Raw genomic sequence first — 25116 nt, 5'->3', positions numbered from 1 at the left:
ACAATTCGATCGTTTCAATGCATGGATAAACAGATTAAAAGCCAACCTATGTAACATTATGCGTCATCAAGCGTTTCTTTGTCCCTAAAAGAACAGTAGGACTAAGAAACTTGCTAAACGCACCTGCCAATAATATGTTATCTAATGTTGGGTATTCACAAATCATGTGAAATGCTTGCGATCGTTTGTCAACGTGAATTTACATGGAAGGAAACACGAAGCACACAGGAATATCAAACAATTGCAAATATTTGCAGTTTCAATTTGTGAGCGTTTGAGGCAATATTGGTAGATCGAAAAAATGCACTGCTCATTTGCACGCATGAAACTTCAATGAAAATAAATGGTAGAACGTGTCGTTTCTGTGTTCGTGTCAGTTAGACATCTATCGATGGTGAAATATTTGTGAACTCTTGCTAACTTGCTAATTTGTTTCGGTGGAAGCGCGAAGCACGCACGGAGAGCAAACAATTGCAAATGATAGCGAGCATTCGCAAGCGTTCGGAGAAATGTTGGTATCCTAAAAAAGAAATTTATTTGTATTCGACTAGTAATAGTAACTATATATTAGCATTGCTTCAAATGCTGCGCAAGTATTCGGTAAATTCCAATGCAAACCTTCGTAAACTTCTGTAAGCGTTCCGTAAAAAGTTTTCGAACGATCTAAAGTATCCACACAAAATCTAATTTTTTGATCAAAATGCTTAACAAATATTCAACAAATTTCAGTGCAACCGTTCGAAAACCTTTTTAAACATTCAACGAATTTCTAAGAGATCAGAAATACAATACGCTAATTGAATAGCAACCAACGACTTTCCATCTATTCACTATTGACCTATACGGTATCAGCAACCCGAGGTCGAGTCGCTCGAAGACAATGAAATCGAAAGGAGAGCCACGCTCCCTTTCCTCGCACGACCACGTCGTTATATTATCGCAGATGACCTGCGAAAATGCAACGGCCGATACAGCGGGAGCGGGTCGTACATTCTCGCGGCGTGCATGCACAGCGGCGTGTTCCACGTTCTCCGAGACCGACTTGCAATTCGTCTCGCACGAGCAGTCGCACGATTTTCGAGTATCTCTCCCCAACTCCAAGGACAAACAGAGAAAGAGACGTAGAAAGAAAGAGACACGAGAGTGTTGAGCGCTTGCCCGAGTCGTGTGTCCGACCGGACACGTCGGTTCGCCCCTTTTTTCCGACTAGAGTACGACTTATAGTATTAATAATTCTGTACGCCCCGATTGCGACCGATCGGAAACTTTCACTGTTCACGGGACGTAAACTCGCGCCTACACGATCGTATTTGAACGACGATTTGAACGTGCTACTTAAGTAGTATAGAAGTGAACATGAAAGATGAGAAACGTTTGATTTAGCAGATTTAGGGGAGAAAGCAGGAAGCATCCATCGATGGGATGATCTTTGATGTATAGATGGGCTCTGATGTTATAGTAAACTACCGTGTACATATAAGTATTTGGACATCAGAGACCTCCTATACAATAATTTATCAACTAATAACATTAGAGGGTTGACAAATTAGAACTTCTCCTTTAAAGTTTCACTTCTTTTTCTTGATAATTAGCATAATCACATAACTTGCGAGTTGTAACATTTACGTGTGAAATATTATTTGCGTTATTATAAAATTTGTTAATATTATACAAGGATTTTTATCACTGCTGACCACTTTAGACTCGCGACTTGCAAAATTTCATAAATAATACTATTTCAGCTGTGCATAAGTAATACAATTCGATCAGAAAATTGATATTGTTGTTACATTTTCAAAATTATGATTCAGTAAGGTAGATAAAGAATGAGTAATAAAGAAAGCAAGCAATTACGGTTCTTGGGAAAGTTGCTATCCCATATATTACTTTGATAACTTTGCAAATTTGTGCAAAAGATTGACCACCGACGCAAGAACTGATTATAAATTGCGTAATTTTTTAAGTTTGCGCAGGAACATTTGGGTCGACTTTCACACGGAAGTTTTAGAGTACATAAATAAAATTAAAACAAAAATTATCAAAAATTAGGCACGATAAATGAAACATTCTGCTTTAGTAAAAAGACAGCATACAATCTCAAATAGTTTCGTGTAAAAGTGTCACGGTACTCGATTCTAATACACCGTTTCGACATCGTTCTTACGCAATTGTAAACGTATCGTTGCCAAATTTCGTTTTTCCTCGTTAAAAAAAAAAAAAAAACAGAGAAAACTCTGAAAAACTTGTAAATTAATTACAAAAAAGAAGCGTACGGGGACCTAAAGCGAATTGAAAAATCGTGATGAGGCAACGAATAATGGAAAGCAATTTGCGACCGGGTTACGTAATGTCGATTTTTAATAGAAAAACATTCAAACGAATGCGAGCTTTCTCGTTCGCCATGACTGGCGCCTAGTAACCAGGCAAAGCTTTGAAGCTGCATAATTAACCATCCGCGGTACGGCGATCGATCGATTCGCGCAGTAATCGTCATGTTACCATAATGAAACGTGTGCCGCTGCCTCCCTTGACTTAATATGTTCCAGCTTAATATATCGATGCTTATAAATATATCGTAAATTGAATTCGTTAGCGAATTCAATCAAGAGAAACTTTCGCCTCGCGGAAGGTAACAACGAGCCGATTTCTTTTACCCTGACCAATGATTTGGCTCCGTGTCGGCTGGTTTTAGTAATTAATCGATGAAAGAAAGCAGAAAGACTGGCGAGAATCGGCGAATGCCGCGTTCCATTGTAAATGTTCGTTCGATCGAAGGCGTCCCACGGTAAGCAGGTTCCTTTCGAGTAGCCAGCTACCTTGGCTCGCCTCTTTTGTTCCGATCTTTAATTTATCTCCACTGGTGGCACGCCGACCGCGTGTAACACGTTGCCCATTGTGTGTCCTTGTCGTAACGGGAACGATTTATCGCACACCTTGCACGTCGGCTGTGACGAAACGCTTGTTGGTCAGTCCGCGTGACAGCGTCCTTACTCGAATGCGCGTATTCTGCAGAATCGCATAGAATAAAAATCTCTTTCTACGGATACCACGATATTATGTAATTAGAGTACACATCCGTAACCGATCGCGTAGATGCTTTTGTCTTCGTGATTGCAACATATATTACGATACGTTTATTACACTTCTCACCTTTCGCTGACGGAGCAAGGAAAAATCCTGCCTACGTAATCTTCTCTGTTGTGAGCCGCATTCGAGGCTGTAGATATGAGAAATATCGAGAATCCAAATTGTATCCTGGGCATATAAGGTTGACGCACTGTAGAATCTTGGAAAGTTTCGTTCTATCCTATCCTAAATCCTAGAAGGATTTGGTAAATCATTCTAGTTCATATGTTATAGCACACACGAGGTACAGGGTAGACTTACTATTCTACCCTCGAGGTCAGAATGAATATGATTTTCTTTCTGTATTTTCTATTATCTACAAGAATTTGCGCTTTCTAAGTTTCCTAGAGAAGATAAATAATCTTTGTTGTTTAGATCGATATCTGTTTGAATTGAATATAATTGTTAAACTTACCATGTTAGATTGTAGAAAGTATATAAAACTTCAGGTTTTAAAACATGCGGCATTTCGAAACAAAGTGGTAGATCTATATTCTACATCGTCTGTAATTATAGATAGTTACGAAGATTATCAGGTGATAAATCCCGAGATAATTCCGCCGATGTCAAACTGAAGTGGAGAGATGAAATACCTGTTTAGAAACGTTCATTTACTCTACTTTTGCGACTAAAAGAATTCAATCCAAGCACGCAGAATATTCAAATCGTACCGGAACACCGCGCAGAGATCACCGCGAAAATTCTTATCTACTAATCGGAGGCGGGAACGTAGCGTGAAAGTCTATAAATCGCTAAATAACGCTTATCGTAGAAATCTGCTAAACAATTTCTTTTCTATGTTTCATTTCCTCGATCTAAATTAATAACATAAAAAGTAAATGATATGTAAAATAAATATATACTTGAAATTGTTAGATTTGCAGCAAAAACGAGGGAGCTCCAATATTGAAATTATATTTATTAGATGAAAAAGAAAAATATAGGTTTCATATTCGAAGGTCTCATATTCAAAAGTGTAAAAGTTTCTTTCTATCAATTTCTATGAAAATATATTTCAAATTATGGAATCGATCAATGTAGTTTTTCAGCGACTCAATCTAAAGCACGTTTGAAAGAGTGATTCGAGTTTGAGTAATGTTGACTTAATGTTCGTTGATTTACTCAAGTTACTGAAAAGCGGAACTGGGCCCCTTATTGCAACAGTCCGCTCAATTGTAATTCAGAACAAAGATATATAATGTGGAGCAGAATTAAGAATTCTAATTATGACGAACCATATAAGAAACTGGTAAGAGTATCATTCAAAGACTGGTCTTGTTGGATAATTTCTAAAAGCGGAAGGTGGACAATGTGCCGAAAAAGAAAGGGCAACGTGGTGTCGTTGCCTGTATAACTCGGTAAATATTCAGAGAAGTAGACCGCGTTATATATCATTACAGTACACTTTCACCGAAAAATCTTGCTTTCATTAGACCGAACGTGACAAGTACACGCTGCACGCGTCTGACCGCAAAACGAATCCCGCGAACACGGATGTCCTTTGTTCCCGGACTCCAGGCAGCTTCCACGCTCAATATACCTGATCGTCGAACCGTTCTATAAAACAGAGGCAGCGATCATGTAGATAGCTGTTTTGCATCGTTGCAACGAATACCGATCAGCGCGTTAATTCCTCGAGCAAAGAAAGCGAGATTTAATTGGGAAGATTGGTGGGATGTATTTCCGATACGTGCGTTTCTAGATGGATATGGTGGATATGTTACATTTAGGTTAGTTGCTATGATGAATTTTAAACAAGTTAGTCTTTTTTTTATACGTAATTATTAAACATGCGGCAATTATTTTTTCTGTTCTTTCTTAAATTTCATTTGACGTTTACAATTGTGGATATTTTGCTATAAGTAGACTGTGGATGCTTATGAATTTATGGGCAATTTAAATATGTAAAAATGTACAGAGTACATTTGTGTATAAGTGACATGCAAAAACATCCAACGATGAAGGAATTTTTATTGTATTTTATTGCATTTGAGTTGAATATGCATTCGTCATTGATTGTGCAGAATGTCAAAGTATACATTGTGTCGCATCTACCATTTTCTTATCTTTCAGGAATTGGAAATGTTTGAGGTTCTCTTCTAATATTTTTTACTTCTTAAACGAGAACGCTATTCGTGGAATTTCCAGTGGAATAAATGTATTCAAACGACCAACTAATTGTTGTTTATTAATATTTTTCCAGTATACATATACAATTTGGAAAACATATCGTAAATAAAGAATAATAAGTAATTATGAAGCCAGGTTTCCAAGATAATAGAAATAAACCAGACTATAAAGATCTAGATAATCAAAATTTATACAATATGGAATATATTAAAAAGATAATTGGAATGAATGGAACACTACGTTCTAATTCTTTCTCTTTATACTGATATTGCTATATACTGATATTACTACTATATATGATCGAGGCAAACATCGAACTTTCCGTTGTTCCCTCTCGTATTATTCCCGCGTTATTTATTCTCCTCAAATATCTTTTCTTTTGACACGATGAAATATTACCGCTTTCTTCATAACTAGTAACGCATTAATATCTATGCGTATTCACGTTTTGAACAAATAAAACGATGTTTAGAAAATTCTTATAGAATAACAATGAACAATGTTCAACGAGCATAATTTGACTCGATGATTGATGTTCCTTTGTTTGAAGGGAAAACGCGTATTATTACGGGTATTTTGATGTTAGAAAAGCTAGGAATAACTGTTGCAAAACATGACAGTTATTACTACGAAATTCATTTATAATAATAACAAATTCGGTTTTCGTTTACTTGAGTTCTTTGCGGTTAATCTGAATTCTATGTAGCATACGTCGATAAGCTACAAATTATTCTATAGATTAAATGAACAACATTTTACAAATCGAAGACCGATTAACATTCGATTCGGTTTATATACGGAATAAATAAATCAATCGATCGGTTTCTTGCAATGGTTAAACTGGCTCAACTTGCTTGGATAATTGGTGCAATTACGCAGTTCATTATTATTCTCGAAGTAACACGCAGCTACGCGTTGCTTGTTCCTTCCATGGAATCGCTAAAAGCAAGCATAGATAGTTGTTTATTTGACTTTCTTCCGACGTTAGTGGCTTCCGGTAATTACAAATTCCTGATTTCCGATAAAGGCGGCAGTTACCCTGGTCTTTGGATGATTTATTTATTTATAGGCTACGGATGTTTCTAGAAATGGAAATTTGTATTTCTGTTAATACGATTAAAGTATCGAATCCTAACCAGAGGTTTGTTTCGCTCACAAGATACTTTATTTCAAATACTTTCTATATTTACATACATTATGTGCATATTTATAGTTTCAAACATCTCAAAAATACACACAATATTTCCATAGTAAAATGTAATATTTCGAGATAGAATGTAAATTTTACTTGATGAAATCTTATTTCGAAAATACGGAAGACATTTCATGATAATAAAAATAACATTGAATTTTAATTTCAATGCCAGTTAAAGATTTCTGCAAAAATTCTTTCGATGTGGGTCTTTGTTTTCATATATGCGGAGCTACAATTAGAAAAATCGAAAAGAGCACTGAATGGGAAAGAAAAGTATACTTACAAATGATGAAGTTTTTCGCTCGTTAATTATTTATGTACTGTTAAATATCGCACCAATGAATAGTTCGCTTTAATTAAAAGTTAGAATAAACGTCCTCGCTTTCACCTACTTTCGTGTACACGAAAAAATATGTCTCAAGTGTAGTAAACTACACTCATATACGTTTTTCAAATTTCTCGTCACATTTACAGTGCAGATTTGTTCTTTATTTCTTCAGACGTAAATTTATTAATAAAAGTAAATAATTAATTCTTTTATATTTCTTTCACATTTATTTTTATATTGTTTCATTTGATATTCCTGAAAAAAATATTACGGACATTATATAGATACGAGGCCATTGAGTGTTAAAGTTAATTATTCGTTAAAGGATTTTACATATTCAGGAGTATTTGGATCGTTCAGAATTTCATGTGCAGACTCTTAAAAAATACAGTCATTATTTGGTGAAAGGTGTTTCCTAGAAGATATACGAAAAGAAAGGGGTGTTCGCAATATTGTCGAACAACTGTCCTCAATGTCAGTTGTCGGATACGTTCGAAAAGAAAGCGCTCTTTAACTGTGGCAATGCAATAAAACCTCTTCAGGCATTCGTGTCATCTCACTCGAGATTTCAGGTAGATCTGTGATATGTCACGTACTCCTGAACTTGAACGTTCCAAGTGGAAACAAATCTAAAAGTGATATTCGATTAGACATTTGCATTCCTACTAAAATTTATTCAACGTATAACTTGCAATAAATGTCACTTAGTTGAACTGAGCAGAATTCCGTTTTAAAACGTTTCTTGCGTTTCGTATAGTTGTTCCGGTATTCTAAACGCTCAAATTTTGCGTGTAATTATACAAAATCTGCGTTCTTTCTCGGTACTTCTTTTTTTTGTTTGCAGCCAAGAAGCTGTGAAAAATAAGAATCGCCTATCCAATGGGAAATAACATCCGCAATAGTAACGTAACAACCGACTCTCACAGATTTAGGACAGTTCTAGTTTAGTTTCACACGTAAAACAATATTACGTAAAAAGACAGAAGACGCTGATTTTTATCGGGGTAATGGACTTGTAACACCATAGATATTTTTATTCTCTTCTTTTCTCCAACAGAACGACGAGTCGAGACGATTTGTAAATGAATTTCCTCACTCTACGCTCATTATTACCTGTGCTCAACTTCGTTTGCATTTTCAAGCAATTCTTTGCGTAGTCGATGAAAGATCATTGTTACTTTAAGGATTCTATTTATGCCCTTATTGTACGTTTTACAGACGTTTAATTAATCGACGTTCACACCTGTGGCCTAATTTTTTTTGCTAATAACTGGGAGAAATGCTTCTTACCGAAGTAATGTATAATCGAATCCTGTAATTTGATGTTCTGATAAAATATCTATTATCCGTTGGATTTCTCCTTTCTTGCAAACTAGAGATATTTATTTTATGCCACAGTTTCGATATGCTATGGTTTAATTTATTTTTATACGAACAGAGTAAAAGCATTGATTTTGTAGTAGGTACATGTATAACAAGTAATAATCCACGAGAAGATAATTCAGATTGCGTTCACCAAATGGACATCTAATAATGATGCATATAAAAGATAATAACGTGTTCATGCCGTATGCACTGCAAATATTTAACATTATTATATTTAACGACAGGCTCCTATTTTGCGTCTTGCAATAGTGGTAATATTACAACGTGCAATTTCTGGGGCACGAATGAAAAATGAGCATATTCCAATTTCTACATGAAAGAAACATGCCGGTTAATATATTTTCATGATATACGAGGTTCTCGGGCATTAACATAATTTACGATATTGATATGATTAACATCTTCTAAGAAATTCGTATCGAAATGATTAAACGAGCCAGCGAGTTACAGTATAATAAAACCATTTTTTTCAACATATTTTTCAAACTTCTATTTATAAATATAATGTTCTGCATCGTGACTAACAATTGAGATCCTTGATGAAAGATTCGCATCATGATTAAATATGGCATAAGATTTGCATCGCCTTCAAACATTTTTATATTTTCTTTATCGATGCATTTAATTTCACGTTTGAACAATATCCGTTAATCATTCATTCTCTCATGTTTTTAGTGGGTTAACGTGACGTCTCGCAATTTGAAGTCGAACTGAATGAAAAAAGCTGTTAAAGAACACGTTACGAACGCCGTAAAAAGATTGGATGGGTAACTGTCCTGGAATTTTTTCTCTTTCTCATAAACGTTGCTACTATGTGACTTACCAGACCGTGAATCTATTTTCTATGGCACAATCGTTGATGACTTTATTAATCGTTATGAAATAGTAGTGTAATTCTAAGAAATTGTAAGTGTAAATTCTTGCTTCGAATGGAAATATCGAGTTTCAAGTCTTTAATACGCTTTTTATAAAAGATTTACAATGGAAACTGTGTGATACTTCTTAAGTGAAGTCGAACAATCTTATAAAGGAATGTTAGAAAAGATTCAATTTGTTTTCATAGAAACATAATAATTTTTATTGATTTCCTACTACCTAACACCGATACACCGACTTGTTATTATGATTAACCACGGAAGCATACCGATGGCGACGAGGAAGTCAAGTATCGTTCGTTTTCATTTCCCTGATGAGTCGTAAATTCCGCCCGTCGCATGAATTCGCGCATTAGACTCTAATTAAATTGCAATACGACGATAAATGTCCGTTATTCTCTACTTTTATCGTGTTCCATGACGTAATGCAGTTAAATTCTACGTATACACGTAAATAACGTTGTCCTGTTCCATTTAAAGATTTTTAAACTTTAAGTATTATTAAATGAAGTGACCTCGTTTTCGCGAAGCGAATTATTAGAAAATCCATAATTACGTCGTTGCTGAACAATATGAAAACGGTCACCATGGAAAATTTCTATCCAGCTGTTGTTTACACCCTTGCGTTTTCTACGTGAATTTCACTTAAGAAGAAGCACGCGCTTAGAAAATGGTATTCGGACAGTAATTATCACGTTAAACTGTTATTATTCGAAAATTACTAAGTACTACGTGCTTATATGAGTTGTGCAATTCGTTTGAAACGACAGTTGTTCACGTTAAGTTTATAGCACAACCGAATAATTCTTCCAGGTTTCTGGAAAGGCAATAGTTGATAATTCCCTATCAATGAATTTCAACCGGTCAATTATCGAATGTATGGAATACGTATCGAATATCAACGGTACGCATTAAGGATAACGAAGAGAGAGAGAGAGAGAGAGAGAGAGAGAGAGAAGGGAAGAAAAGGCGAACGTTCGACTACCAGATTATTATAACATTCCTTATTAATGTTAAAAATCAGAGTGAAATGAATACAGATTTTACCCATACCAATGGTACAATACACGCATGGTACGCCTGTCGTAAAATTTTATCTCGCTTTCATATCCGTCATTCGAGCAACTTCGCCAGTTTCCGTGGAAACGTTTTTAAACTCAGATCAAACGAACGCGCACGTAATAAAAAAATTCTCGACGGGGGATTATTTGCAACTTTGTTTATCGGCCTGCAATTTCTTTCTGAAATCACCTAACTTCCTTATTTTGAAACGAAACTCGTTCTAATGCAGCGCGGCGATTTTCTCGGCGCACTTTACAGCTTCCTTTAACGGCAAGAACGGTTATACGATTTACTTCTGAAATGCATTTCTCGCCAAATAGTATATGGTGTTCGATTTCAGTATTCAACAAACAAATGCAAATTCTACTAAATTTCTCGAGGCATCATAGCCTCTTGTACGTACATACGTTTCGCGCGTACTTGAACTTCTCTCCCTGTATACCGTGAAAAAAGAAGAGCAAGGCGCGTCTTCGAGTACAGAAGCCTAGCGTGAAAGTTTCACGTAATTGAAGGCGTGTGTCTGTTCTTTATTAGAGCTCTTATTATCATATGAAAGTTGATTTTTCGCAGTCGTTGTCTCGGACAACGTCGAGTCTAACATGTTTATGCGGTGACGCGTTCTCGGAATACGATAGTAGAAACGTCGTCGCCGACATTATCTATTCTAAAACGGAATTCGATATGTGCACTCTCAGCCATAAATTAGAACCTACAGATATTAAGTGCAAACTGTATGCATTTCGCTATTGTTGTTTTCGAAATATTTTATCATAAATCTGTTATTTCAATCTAACTATATATTTATTTTTGACACACCATATGCTTGTTTTTGGCAGGATGCTTAGATTTGGCAGGAGGAACATAATTACAGAATCCTGAGCAAACATGACGAGTTAGTCGTTACATAATGATTATCATTCCGTATTAATAACCTACAGCTACTTGTAACGTGATAAAATTTGTTTTAAAGAGATTAACAAATATCCAATAAAATATTGCCGTCTGTAAGAATCAAATCAGCTATTGATTTTTTAAAAAAAATAGCAAGATCCTTTGGAAAGTTTTTTTATCTTCAAATTGTCATGTCTCTAAATGCAAGATATAGAAATAGATATAGAAATAGATATAGAAAAATGTTCACTCGAACTTATGAAAAAACCATTCGAAAGGCTTCGTGAAAACTAGTGGATACGTCGATCCTTTATACGTGTTTACATTTTACTAATGTCAGTGTATGCATGCTACTTCAACCCTTAACTTAAAGAACGACCGACTATGCAATGACAACGTTATACTTGTTCAAGAAGAGATCTTCGCGGTTAGAAAAGGAAAGCTCTGCGCAGCGAGATCTTGACGTTCACTTTGCCGCAACGATCAATATGCTGTTTGTCATAATTCATGCTGAGAATGTCGATTTTTCTCCTTTTCTGTCCATCTGTTTTTCTTTTTTTTTAGAGAGTTGATATACAGAATTGATATAGATCGGCGAGAAAGTGACCTGTGCAAAATGAGGAGTCGCTGTGTGGAGTTCAGGTAACAAGTTAAACGATCAATATACGTCCTGTAAAGTATTAATAAAGTACGCCTAAACGAAGTGTATATGTAAGTAGCTGATATATAATTAATGTACCATTTATAGAAATTCGAATTTAATCTGAAAACCTTCACTTCCGTTTAATCCCCTTCGTTTCCATGCTCGATACAGTATCTGAATTTTTCTTACGTCGTTCGACAGGGTGAATATGTAGGCATAAGATACGGTACCATTTCTGGTAACTGGTTGTTGGATATTCTAGAAATAATTAAGCGAAAATACTGTTGTGTAGCAACGCGGCAATTTTTTCGATCGTTTAGTATTCCAACTAGTATAACGGAGACTGAGTAACGGCTAAGCGACGTAATTATTGCTAAATTTCTCAGGGGAAAGAAAGGGAAAGCTGTGCGCCATCGAATAAAAAAAGTCGCGAGCTCGACGTCACGATCCGTGTTCTCTGATAGTCGGTTTTCTTTAGTCCCACGCCCAGTTGACAGAACGTTGTCAATTTCACGTGTGTTTGATTGACTTTAGCGTAGATCGCTTTTCCCACCATGATTAAATATTTAAAATATCGACTGTATAAAATTCAAATTTAAAATGTAAATTGACTTCGATAATTTATTTTCTACACGTTCTGTGAAATACAAATACCGAGCAATTCTGTCAGTATTATGCAAGGAATGCGGGTAATTTGTTTAACGTCGACAGTTTTATCACGTTTAATAATTAACGTTCTCAATTAAAGCGAACGTTTTACCACAAGAAATAAGGATAAGTAATTCTTGAAATTTTCGAAGAAATTTATATTTTACCATAAATTATGAAATATTTGGCGTACCTCATGGAATGTTGTATCGAACGTTGAATATTGCATTATTCCAAAATATATTTCATATATTATGGGCACATAAAATTACAAACAATTCAAATATTTTGGTCGATTTTTATTATATCTATACTATTCATTATTATTTGTATATATATATATATATATATATATATATATATATATATATATATATATATATATATATTAACTATTAAACTTTTCGGTATCTTTGATCAGTAGTAGTCAATAGTATTTTCATTTAGGTGTTGCCTTTTTCGTGCTAGGGATGTAATAAAGAATACACCTACTGTTTGATGCGAACTAAAATTTCCATTTCGAAAAAAGCCAGAAGTATTTTATTTCTCTTACAATTTGAAGCAATTTAGAAATTTAGGAATTTTATTCAGACTAGCCGCTCAAATTGATAAAAGCATTTAATATTATGTTCAAAGAATGAATAATAGTGTTTCAGTTTAATCATGTGCAAAGAAGTAGAATAATTTGTAATGTTTAAATTTATCACACGTGATAAATGATTGTTGGACGATAATATATGATGGCAGGTGCAGATTTATCACATTTAACAAATGATTGTTGAGCATCATTTCATATCCATAAAGTATAATTATATGAAATATAGAGAATTAAATATCAAGATATATTGTAATATTATGATAGATGGGCAAAACTGTGGTTACTTTTTAACGAGTCCATTCTTATGTAATCCACTGGTTTAAGCTATGTCGAGGTTGTAACTAGAGATAAGTGCAAGCTACTCGATGAGGGTACTAAAGCTTGGGGTTGGTTTGTGTCGCATAGGCCTGTTGGTTTTCTCGAGTAATCACGAACTTGTTCGCTCCAGGCGCTCCGAGATTTTAGTTTCGTTCCTGTTTACTCGCGATTTTCATATTTTTTCATATGTTAATTTCGAACAATTTTCAGAGAATTAAATTCCCCTTTAATATTATCCTATATTTTTTATATTTCTCGGAATTCCAATTGTTGCAATAGTAGCCAGTAATGTTGCAATATATATATTATTTTCGCTTATTCATGAATTTTTATAATTGTTGCAAATATTCATTCCGAGAAATTTCTCTCAGATTTTCTACTCTGTTTCTCTTCTATATATGCATATCTGTACTCTCTCTTTCTTTTTTGTGACTTCCAACGCTGCGGGAGGAAAAATAGAAAACCTCGAGAGCCGTTGTTCACAAAGCGCCGTTGTCATATACGGAAGTCGCACATCTTGGTTTGGTTGACGTGGGCGAAACTGTTATGAACAGGGGGCGTTTAATAGGAAAAACAAAACTGGTCAAGACAGTAAGATGATTCTAAAAATAAATACTCGTGGTGAACTAAACTGTGTAGCACTTATTATTATTCTTCATCAGTAGCTGAGTAAAACTTTCATTCTATTCACCTTATACAAGTTCCAGAACGTAATCGTATAATTTCTTCCCCTGATTTATGCTTCGAAAGGAAATTTTCGCGTTACAATCTAACTTAAGGCAAACGTACACTTGACATTTATATCTGTTACAAATATGGCTTTTGCATACGCTGTAATGTTAAAATTATCGTACAAATGCAATGCCGCGTATCAGGAAACAGTTTATTTATTGAACAATGCTTAGAAGAAGAACTCGCTACAATGGAGGAACGTGAGTGAAAATCAACTTTTAAAATTGGACTATCGGTATCCTACATAAAGATTTCAATTCGTGCACTAATGAACTGTGTTAACATATCTTTAATTAGTAATCGGTATGTCTGATTGTATTGTATATACAGTAACTGTGATATTCAATTTAAAGTCGAATATTTCGTTTAAAATTGATCTTAATCTGCAAATTATCAACTGGATATATGAGTCTTATGAAGTAGAACGCACGTAACATTGAAGTTTGAATTTGCATTTTAAAATACACTAGGAGTTAGTTTAGATTATAAATTAGCAAAATTTTTATTTTAGAAATCTGCAAGCAGTATTACTTATAAATGTTTCATCGTATACATGAATTATATGGATATTCATTCTACTTCTAATGGAAATAATATGGATACACTCGATTTCATAATTTTATGTTAATCTATATCGTCAACATGGTCATTTACGATATGCACACGAGTCGTTCCATCTTATGGTATTTACTACGCATACATTCATTATTTCAACCATCAGATTCTACGGACATATATAGATAAACGTATTAACATATCGTGTTCTTCATTACGTAAAATCACGTGTATTTCACTAGAATCGATAAAATGTAAATAAATCAGCAGATTTTTCCTTCTATTCAGACTTTCACTAATATACATTTCTATTATGCACACCGTACTGTTCTGCTACGTACAATCGAACTCGGCCATACTAAGGTACATTTCCTATTTCGTTTTAATGTGACCGCACCCTTTTCATAATGGTCCCGGTATTGTAAAAGGCGTCCCGCTATCAACGTTGCAGAAGATAATGATTACTAAACAGTGCAATACCAGGAGTACAAATTTAGGAACATAAAGCAAGAAAGAAAGAAATACCTGCACGCAACTTGAAATACTTAGAACTTAGTTAACTCAATAAAAACACTAAAAAAGTATCTAATGCATAAGACTCAAATATTATAAATTATCATTCCGAAATAGTATGTTACACAAAGTTTTGTTAATCATCGTTAGCGTTAAAATTGTGACCTTTAAGATAAGATCCAATTGAACCAATTCCGTATAATTATAATTACCCCGTATGATTATAAACTATCAGTTGAGATTGAAATTTTCATTGTGGTATCTGAGAATTCCATCGGGAAGTTAATATATTTCTATTTCACTGCTAGCAATTGAAGGTTAAAATAAATAAAAAAATATTCCCTGTCTACAGAATGTTGGTTGCCTGAGATCCCAGAACGTGATTCATTCCACTGTGAAGTAGAATGACCTTAACCTCAACGACCTTAAGCGAAGGTCTACGATATATTACGTAAAAGTCGAACAACTTCTCTATTCTGCGTCCATGGTTACATGTAATGTAATCGACTGTGGATTATCATAGGTTTAAGGAATTGCTACGGATCGTTTCGGAATTTCAAGATCTCGATTCTTGATACTAGTCTCAAGGAAAAGGCGATCCTCCGACCTCGTGAGTGCTTCACTGAATTTCCTAACTGAGAAATTTTACAGATCGAAATTTTTTAACCATGAAACAATTCCAGGTGTTTCCTATAACCACAGGAAGGTTCTAATCCTGGTTTTTACTATCATGAAGCGTGATTGAATAGGATTTTTCATCTTTGGATATGAGAAAGATATGAAACTTTGAAATTCCCTAATATAATTCATATACTCCATTTATATCGATTTACTAAATGCTTTATATGCTATTTTATAGTAAGTAATGATTTCTAATATTGTATTGCCTTTATCACTTAAACATTATGAACTTTTAATATTTGCGTTTAGTATTTTTACTAATTTTACAATTAGGGGATGAATAAATAGAAAAACGGATTAGACAAATCTATTTATTTATATGTACTTCCAATTCACTATTTAATATCCTTCTCAGGTTCTTCATAATTAAATAATTTTTGTTCACTTTATTCGTATGGAATGTATATTCCTTTTCATTAAAAAACTGTTTTTATCTTTTGCCACTTATCTAAATCATTTATTATTCCAATTCGTTAATTATAGTTATTATTCCGCGATATTTAAATTGAAACTATGTATAATTGTATTGTACAATACCTTTCTCTATATTTGAATACGGAACGAATTTGAATTAACAGTCCAATCGAAGAAAAAAAGCGGTCCGTAAGAGAATGAAATCGATCACTTTCGACTTTCCATTCTATAGTAGAACGAAGCAGTGCAGAAGCGGTTTCGATTTCCATATACTTGATGTTGCTCGCCACAGGAAACGACACCTGCTACCTTCTTCTCCTTCTCTTTTTCTCTAGATTCCTCGAAATCCGCGTTACTTTCCCTCACGTCACAGACGAACGATCGTTCGTTTCTAATTGAACGACATCGGCTGTTGCGAGGAACATTAAAGAGTCTTGTCGCCGTTAAAGACAGATAAAAATGCGGAGATGCCGCTAATTATTGTCTAAGAATGAATTCATTAGAACGGCTCCTATCACACGCATCACTTCGTTACAACTTGTATACGTTTCAACTTCTAACAATAACAGCGACCTTTTTATTCATTAAATGATATATGGTTAAGAAAGAGAGACCTCGAACTGTCCCCATTTTTAACAAACGTCTCCTTTAAAACTGTCACCGTGAGATCCTTACGAAGAAATGTTTTTCCTCAACGTCTCAGAAGAGAGAAGGTAGAAAGTATCATACTGCAGAGAAACGATGATAATACGGACGGAAGTTCGTCCGAAACCGCAAATGTCATTATCAAAGGTAAAAGTTGTTTCTAACTTACTGCATACATTGTTTAATTGCCACTTTAATGGTTGCCTCTGGAAATTAGTTGAAAATTACCATATATACATCTTTCGACTTTTATACAACTTTTATTGACAAGAATGATTAAGAGAAAGATTGAGAAGATTAATACTATAAAATTATCAATAACTATACATAATATAAAATTTGATCAATGAAATTGAAGTGAAAAGTATATGAAAAAGTACATAATGTTAAAGAAGAGCATTTGTCCATTTACTTTACACAAAATCATTAAAATCCCCAAAAACGCACCGCAATAAATCTGCTATAAAATATTAGTACTTATCAAAAATTACGAATCGATCGCTTCGACCACACACATAGTTTCAGCATTAAAATCATAGCACGAACACGCAATGGTACATGACACGCGATACTTTCGAAGCCTATATTTCAAACACACGTCACTCTCGAAGTATTCGTACACCCGGACATCCATATCTAACTGGTCCACCTGCGATTACGATAGATACTCAAACGAGGTCACACCTCGCTGATGGTGGCAGTTAAGGAACCTCAAATCGAGATTTCGCTCCTTTGTGATCGTTCGTTTGCCGTCAACTGATAGCCTGTGCCGTTATCCGCCTAAGCAACGTATAAAAATGGCCCTCAGTCGAATTTCTTCTATCCCACTGACATCGAAAGATTTGGATCACAATCTGTATCGAGGAACAAGCGATTTGATATCGTGTATTCCGTTTTCGTGTGGCTGTAATTTTATACAATGTCTCTTGGTCAAACAAAATCCGGCACGAGATACGACTCGGTCATTAATCAGTAGATCAGAGTACATTATTTGTTCGGAATTGTGAAATCGTTGGTGTTAGTCAGTGCGGTTTATCATAATTTACTGACTATTGTACGAGGAGGAGGGGAGTAGATGAAATATTAGGGAAAATGGCATTAGATTCTTACGTCACACGTTACCGGCTAAGGTTTGAGATCATTAATTGTTAGAATAGAAATGAGAAATTTTTCAGAATTTTACTTCACATATTACTTATGAAAAGTCTGTAATCATTACATGATCCATAGAGCCCGGAAATTTAGAAGAAAGTTAGTTTAGAATTTCATTATCCTAGAAAGCTCTTTCATAAAAAATGATCAAAATAGAGAAAATTGCCATTAATATTTACAGCATTAATTTTTAATAACTTTTAGTATATGTAAAAACTGAGATTCCAAATAGTAGGTGATTCCACATTTTTGGCCGTAAAGCACTTTATTCTAAACAGATTCTTTATTAATTTTGTTTCATTAAAGTAGGTAAGGTTGTTCTTTTAAATACAGGAGTAACAAAACTACAATGTGTGAAGGTATTTACTAATATAAATTTCTCTCGTTCAATATAATACTTTTGATGTTTCTTTGTAGTAATAAAGGAGACATGAGTATCTTCGTAAATTCTGAAGCTGCTCACGGAGAGCTTCGCCTCAGGATATTAAAGAATGGCTCTCTCAAAGTTTCTTCTTTTATCTACCTCTAGAATCATTTTGAAGCTTGGGCACGTTCTATTGGACTCACGTTTTATAAGTTCTAAACACTGTCATCGTATTTCTTCGGGATTATGAAACTTATCTATCATCGTTCAATTCATCACGACACGACAGTACTAATTGGGTGTAAGGAATGATAATTACATGCTTGATGTGATTATAATGGCACAAATGGAAAGTGTGACTCAACGTATTTGAGCGACAAAGAAGCTGTAACCAGTACGAGGCTTTCATCGAGTATCGATTAATGGATCGTTAAAGCCTGCTCGTCGTTAAAGATGCAACGACAAATTATCGTGAATATGTCAAACCTAGGATTTCAAAATATGATCTGTGAACTATAGGAAAGTAATTGAAAAGCCCACTTAATATGTTTGATCATAGTCTAAAAGCAGCTCGAAGAAACGATTCGTCAAAATATTTGCCAACTGAGTGAGTCATAAATGAGTCATTATTTAATAATTTCTAGAATTGTTTCGAAACTATCCAAAGAGTAAAATTAAGAATGTAGAAAATACACTCTTTTATATTAAAAAAAAATTTGTATGGACTCACTCCTTAAAATGAATTACAAACGAATTATCCTTTAGTTTCTAGAATTATTTCGAAACTATTCAAAGCGTAAAGTTAAGAAGATAGGAAGTACACTTTTTCATATTTAAAAGAAATTTGTGTGGATTCACTCCTTAAAATGGTCGTTGTCGGAAAGGTTTACCTTAAAAGAGACAGGAAAATATAGTTAAACTAGGTAGGAAATGTGTAAGGGAAAAATGAAGTCTAATTCGAAAATCTCCTTAATCAGTCACACCTACGATGAGGTATACTGAGATATACAAGCGACATTATAACATTCAATCTTAAAATGTACTTCAACAGCCTTTTTTAACCATTCAGGTATTATGAAACCAGCATAATTATACGAATAGTTTAGGTAAGTTTTTGTTGACATGACCGTAATTACAATACTAACCGAATAAGAAAAACTAAGGTTCAGAGATACGTAGATCAGTTCTACAAAAGCAAAAGAACAAAGAATTTAACGGTAAGAGAAGAATGAATTCTAATACGATTACTGATAAATTCAACTCAAGTCTCGAAATATATCCGCGCAGCAACCGCGTAATTAAGATGTTAACCTCTCCGATGACTTCGATGATAAAGAGAGTAAAACTCCCACCAGAGAGTAAACTCCAATTACATTCTCGGAGCTAGTTAGACGTAATTGAAAAGCTTCATCGCTAAAGTATTTTAATTGTACATAAATTACACGCTTGATTATTACCTATCAATCACAGTGTACCTATCAAGCTCGAGACATGCTATACGTCCTATAGAAGCCAAGAATTAAATAAATTTAACCTAGTATTAGGTTATCTACTTCTGCCTTCTGCATACTTGAATTAATTTAGTAAAGTTTTATAATTCATAAGTTACAAATCCTTAGTATTAGTAAATTTTCTCGCAAACAAGTAAATAGTTGAAAGTAAATTTTACAAAACTCTGTTAAGAAAAATTTTATCAAAAATCTAAAGAAATATTGCAAAGCAGATAATAAAAAATAAAATGTTCGTGAATTTTTAACTTCATTTTTGTTTTGTTACTTAACCATGATACGTATCGCGAAAACTTTTTTTGACCTCTGTCGTCGATTGAGCCGCGTAACAGACGCATGAAAAATCGAAAATGGACCATGCTGTATGACATACGTACGACGGCTGAAGTCGAGAAGACCTTTCGCTTCGCATTACATTACAAAATCTAATCGTGATATTTTTCGATACAATCTAGTGACCTTTCGTGCCAGTTTTTCGACTACACACTGCTCGAAAACTGGCTGAAAAAAAAACGGCGACTTTTAACAGCTCGTTCAAGCGTGACGATTGATATTAAATGTTTTTAGTCGAATCGAAGCTATTCCCATTTGTCATAATTGTTGGATGAAAAGAACAAATTGAATGAAATCTACCTTCCATATTATTCTTAATGTCCTTGATTCTTAGTAATAGTAAATCTATTTGTAAGAATCCTGGTAATTCTTATAAAATGTTCGTAAGCTATAAACGATGCAAAAAGAACATCGAAGGTTTTGTAATGACTCTTTCGTTTCTTTTATTCGTCTCATAGAATAAGCAACTGTTCCACAGGATGCTAATATATTACTTCTTGTCGCTATCGTTAAGATCGATTACTATTCCTGTCACTTGGGAAAATAAACGAGTGGGTCTAACTATTATCATAGTGCTTTATAGAGTGGAACATTTCAGGCATCTATGAAAAATAATGTTTGAGAAATATTGGTAAAGCGTTTAATAATATTATTAGAAGTCTGTTGGAATGATCATTTATCAAAGCACGGAAAAAATTAATAATTGTCAACGTGAGATCCAAAATACCAAAGCGCTTCAAAACGGTTGAACTTTAATATCAATTCAATTTCCTCTTACAAACTCTGAAGAGATTTATGGATGATGTAAACTAGAACGGCAAGCAGTAGCATATTGCAAATTTTATACATTAATTATTACATCGATGATAGCGGTTTTCAGCATAGCAGTCATAGGAATAAGATTTATTAACATCTCTGGTAATGAGATTACGAATCTTAATTACAAATTACAAATTACATAAAAACTTAATTACCTTTGAATTACCTGTATACTCACTTAAAGATAATCTTCTGTATCGATAAACTAGAAAATCTGTATAGCCAAAATGAATGAAATGGAGATCCGACGATCGACAAACGAGATTAAACATAAATCCACAGTCAGCCGAAGATAACAAAGTTCGTATTTGTACAATTTCATGTATCCATAAAACAGAGGCAGCCTAAACGGATGAAATGGAAAGAAATCTACTGATCGAAAATCAAAGTTTAGTTTGCCCTTAAATTATAACTCGAACTTCGTTCACTCGAAAATATCGTCAGAGCAACAAAAACAATTTAGTGTATCTATAGAATATAAAATAGCTTAAATAAATGAAACGGAAAGAAATGTAATGACCGAAAGGCGAGGTTTCCTCACCTTGCGTTCCAATCTTCTATCTCGTGTCTCAGAGCCATTATTTTCCATCGTTTCCACGTTGCAATGCTCCGATTCCGCACGACCGTTCACCGCATTCAAATAGCTTCGCGGTGATAATAATGATCAGGATAATTGCATACGCGTTGTGCATAATGGCCGAACGGCAGTCACTTCAATAAAACCAGTGACAGGGGAATTATATCGTGCGAGATTTTCACGACACCGGGGATTTAACAGCTGCTACCTTACGAGGATTTGTCATTAGCTCCGTTCCGGCGCAATATCGTATTGGCAACCAAGTGTTTCTTGTTTTTCTGCCGCAACACTGCCCCGTTTGAAGGATTTTTGCCCTGAGTATTTGACAAATTGTCTAAATCGTATAAACGGTTCTTGTTAATTGAATATTCCCGTTCGTTTCTAAAAAGATTGTTTAAGTTGTTCGATTGGGAAGAACGGGGCAATTATGAATGCTATTCCTACGGTATATTACCTTCTTTCTCAGATTCGAAGGTTAGTAATGACCTTCTCATATTGCGTTGCTTTCAAGAAAATCATGCAATATGGAATATTATTAAACTCGTTTCATCATGTTCTTTCTATGTTTGTACTGCAAGAAAGGTAGGAGATAAATTTTGAAAAAAGTGACCTTAATTGAAAACTATGTTACAATATTTCGTTCTTCTGCGCTATTCTATTAAGGAAGCAAGAAAATAATGTGTAGATGCAATATCAGGTTATACTTGAACAACTTACTTCATCAGACATTTTTTTCTAATATCAAAAACATCTCAATATACAAATCAATATACAAATCAATATACAATATCTCAATTATACAAATTGAAACGCTCTATACAATAAACTTTCCTTTCAAAATAAAGACTTCCTTAATAATTCTCCGTCGAATTTTCGATTTCATGAGCCAATCCAGTCTCACTTTGCACCTCGATTTTCTTAATAACTTCTAGATAATTACATCGAAAAGCATCGACGTGAAAAAAGTTAATTAGAATTTCTCTAAGTAGCCACGATTTGCAGATCGGCAAGCCATCAAGGAGAATAATCAAGTGACGCGAAATACGGTGCAATCCAATGAGCAAAATGATAGTAATGATGTCATTACCACTTTTCCTCTCACTGAAGGAGGTAACGTTCATGTTCCGAGACCTTGCCATGGACAACGCCCAGTTTCACGATTCTTCGTATAGGTTCACGTGTTTGATTGCTCTTGAGCGATCTTGGGCAAAATTGAGCCAAATTAGTAATCTAGGAGATATTTGCCAAGGCCAGGAGCAAAAGAAACGGATTAGATGCACGATGTGGTGAATGGCTATTATGCTGGTGAATGATGGAAGTTCGTAGAACGAGCATTCGAATTACATATTATTGAGATAAAACGATTCTTTATTTATGGTACAATGCATCTTCGATATAAGAAAATATTAATATTACAGGATTTCGACAACATAGGCTGAGAGCCTTACATTATTGGATCGACAATTTTTATTGTCAGGAGTTCTCACATTTCCTTCTCGAAGGGAAAATACGTTATCCTTAATACGATGCACGCCTTGAATAGATCTGACGTGATAGTAGCTTGATTGGACGTTGAAGCAGGTGTTATTATACAATTGATAGACATTTACGAAAATATACAAGACAGGGCCGTGTGCATTGTTTCACCAGATTCACATTTCCTTTACTCACTGGATCGTAACGAAGCGAAATCAACTAAGAATTATTATAATGTTCACAATATTCCTATAGGCTGAAATTCGATATTCTTAGCTCAATGCAATCGAAATATCGCGAATAGTATGTAATAGTAGACTAGAAATTGCCAATAATTTGATAGAAAGTCTTTCGCGGAAGTCGAAAGCAGAAAGCAGGGTTGCAAAAGGAAATGAACAAAATATTAGATTAGAATACTAGTGAACATCATAACAGGCAAGATAGCAGACATGATAATATCTACATCAAATATTTCTTCATCGCTATGCGAAACATAGATTAAATACCGTTTCGTGGTTTCAATTAATTCCTCCGTTTCCCAATGCGTTGAAAACGAAAATCCGCAATAGCATCATTCCATTTCTCGAGATTGTTTTAGTCTGTTATAAATACAATGACTCACAAAATTACTTCAATACTTCTAAAAACTCTTTTATGTATATAAAAATTCATTGGTTATTTTATATTTGAAATCTCATTAGTTATATTTAGTGCAAGTATATATTTCGCCAAAGATCACGAAAGTATATCAACAGCAAATTTTCCATTATATCAATTCTTATCGCTCTAATCATGTGGGATAATAAAATCCTAACTTGCATTTGGTAGCGTATCTGCCGTAGCGTATAAGGATTCAATAAGCTTCAATATTCAATGAAATCATCCTTAACATTTATAGCTTATTTCAGATGATTATTTATACTATAATACTAACTTTCGACTAAATATCTACAGTAAATCTGCATTAGATATCTTGTAATTCCTACACGTACATAGACATTTTCAGGTTGGTTTCAAATTTGATCAATATAACCATGACAGTCGTGTTTCATTTCAGCATTAATGAAGTTCCAAAATATTTTACATATGACACATACAATGCAATGTAAAAGATTTCTATGAATAATGTCTAAATACTTTCGTGAGTCACTGCATCTCTACGCGTACACCGAATTACATTGTGATGATAGTTTGATAGCTTTCTGTAAATCACGATACGTTCTCACAGAGTGAGATATGCAGTTACTTCGCGTTGCAAATTGCACGTTTCGCAGTTCTAGATGACATCGTGCGAACGATCGTGTCATACACAGACCTTATACCACACGCCGACCATAACGAACATTCTGCAAATCGGTATGTACTACAATTTGTTCGCAACGCGATGGAAAAGCGAGTTAAGTAGACGCCTAAGCGCTAATTAAAAAAGATTAAAGCGCGCGGGGTAACCGTGCAGATCATAACGGATATACGGTCGGTATTAACGCGTATAATTCAGTAGAACCAGATGTTTCCTTGATTAGATAACTTTGATAAAATTCTGAAATACAATACAGCCATGTGAAATAAAGTAAGATTACGTCTTATATTGTGGTCCGTAATCAACTAATTTTCTCAGTAATTGGACAAAATGAATTAATAAATAATCGTTATTAGGTGATTAAAATATTTCAGATACACATGTGATATACTCGACCATTGTGAAATAATCGCGTTACGCTGGAAGAAAAAATTAATTTATGACAATTAAATACACGCGCGTCCCCTCGGATTAAACTTCTTCAGATTTCAATAAAGATAAGACGTTCAAGTATAATAATATAAAAAAATAAAATAAAAATATATATATCTAATTATAATATATATATATTATAATCTTATTATATTTATATATATATTATAATATTAATATATATATATTATATATATATATTATATATATATATTATAATCATATATATATATATATATATATATATAATTGTAAAAATGACTCGGCCATCGATACAATGATATAATAATACATCGATAATCCTGAGAAATCTCCGCCTCGTGTGGGACAATTGGTAATAAAAAGATCTTTCTCAACAAATACGCTTTGTATGCTTGATCTCCCTCTTTCCTTTTTTTTCTCTCCATATCTTTTT

Source organism: Bombus bifarius, unplaced genomic scaffold, assembly GCF_011952205.1.
Source record: "Bombus bifarius isolate JDL3187 unplaced genomic scaffold, Bbif_JDL3187 scf7180000008058, whole genome shotgun sequence".
Classification (NCBI taxonomy): domain Eukaryota; kingdom Metazoa; phylum Arthropoda; class Insecta; order Hymenoptera; family Apidae; genus Bombus; species Bombus bifarius.
Note: the sequence above shows the minus strand (reverse complement) of the source record.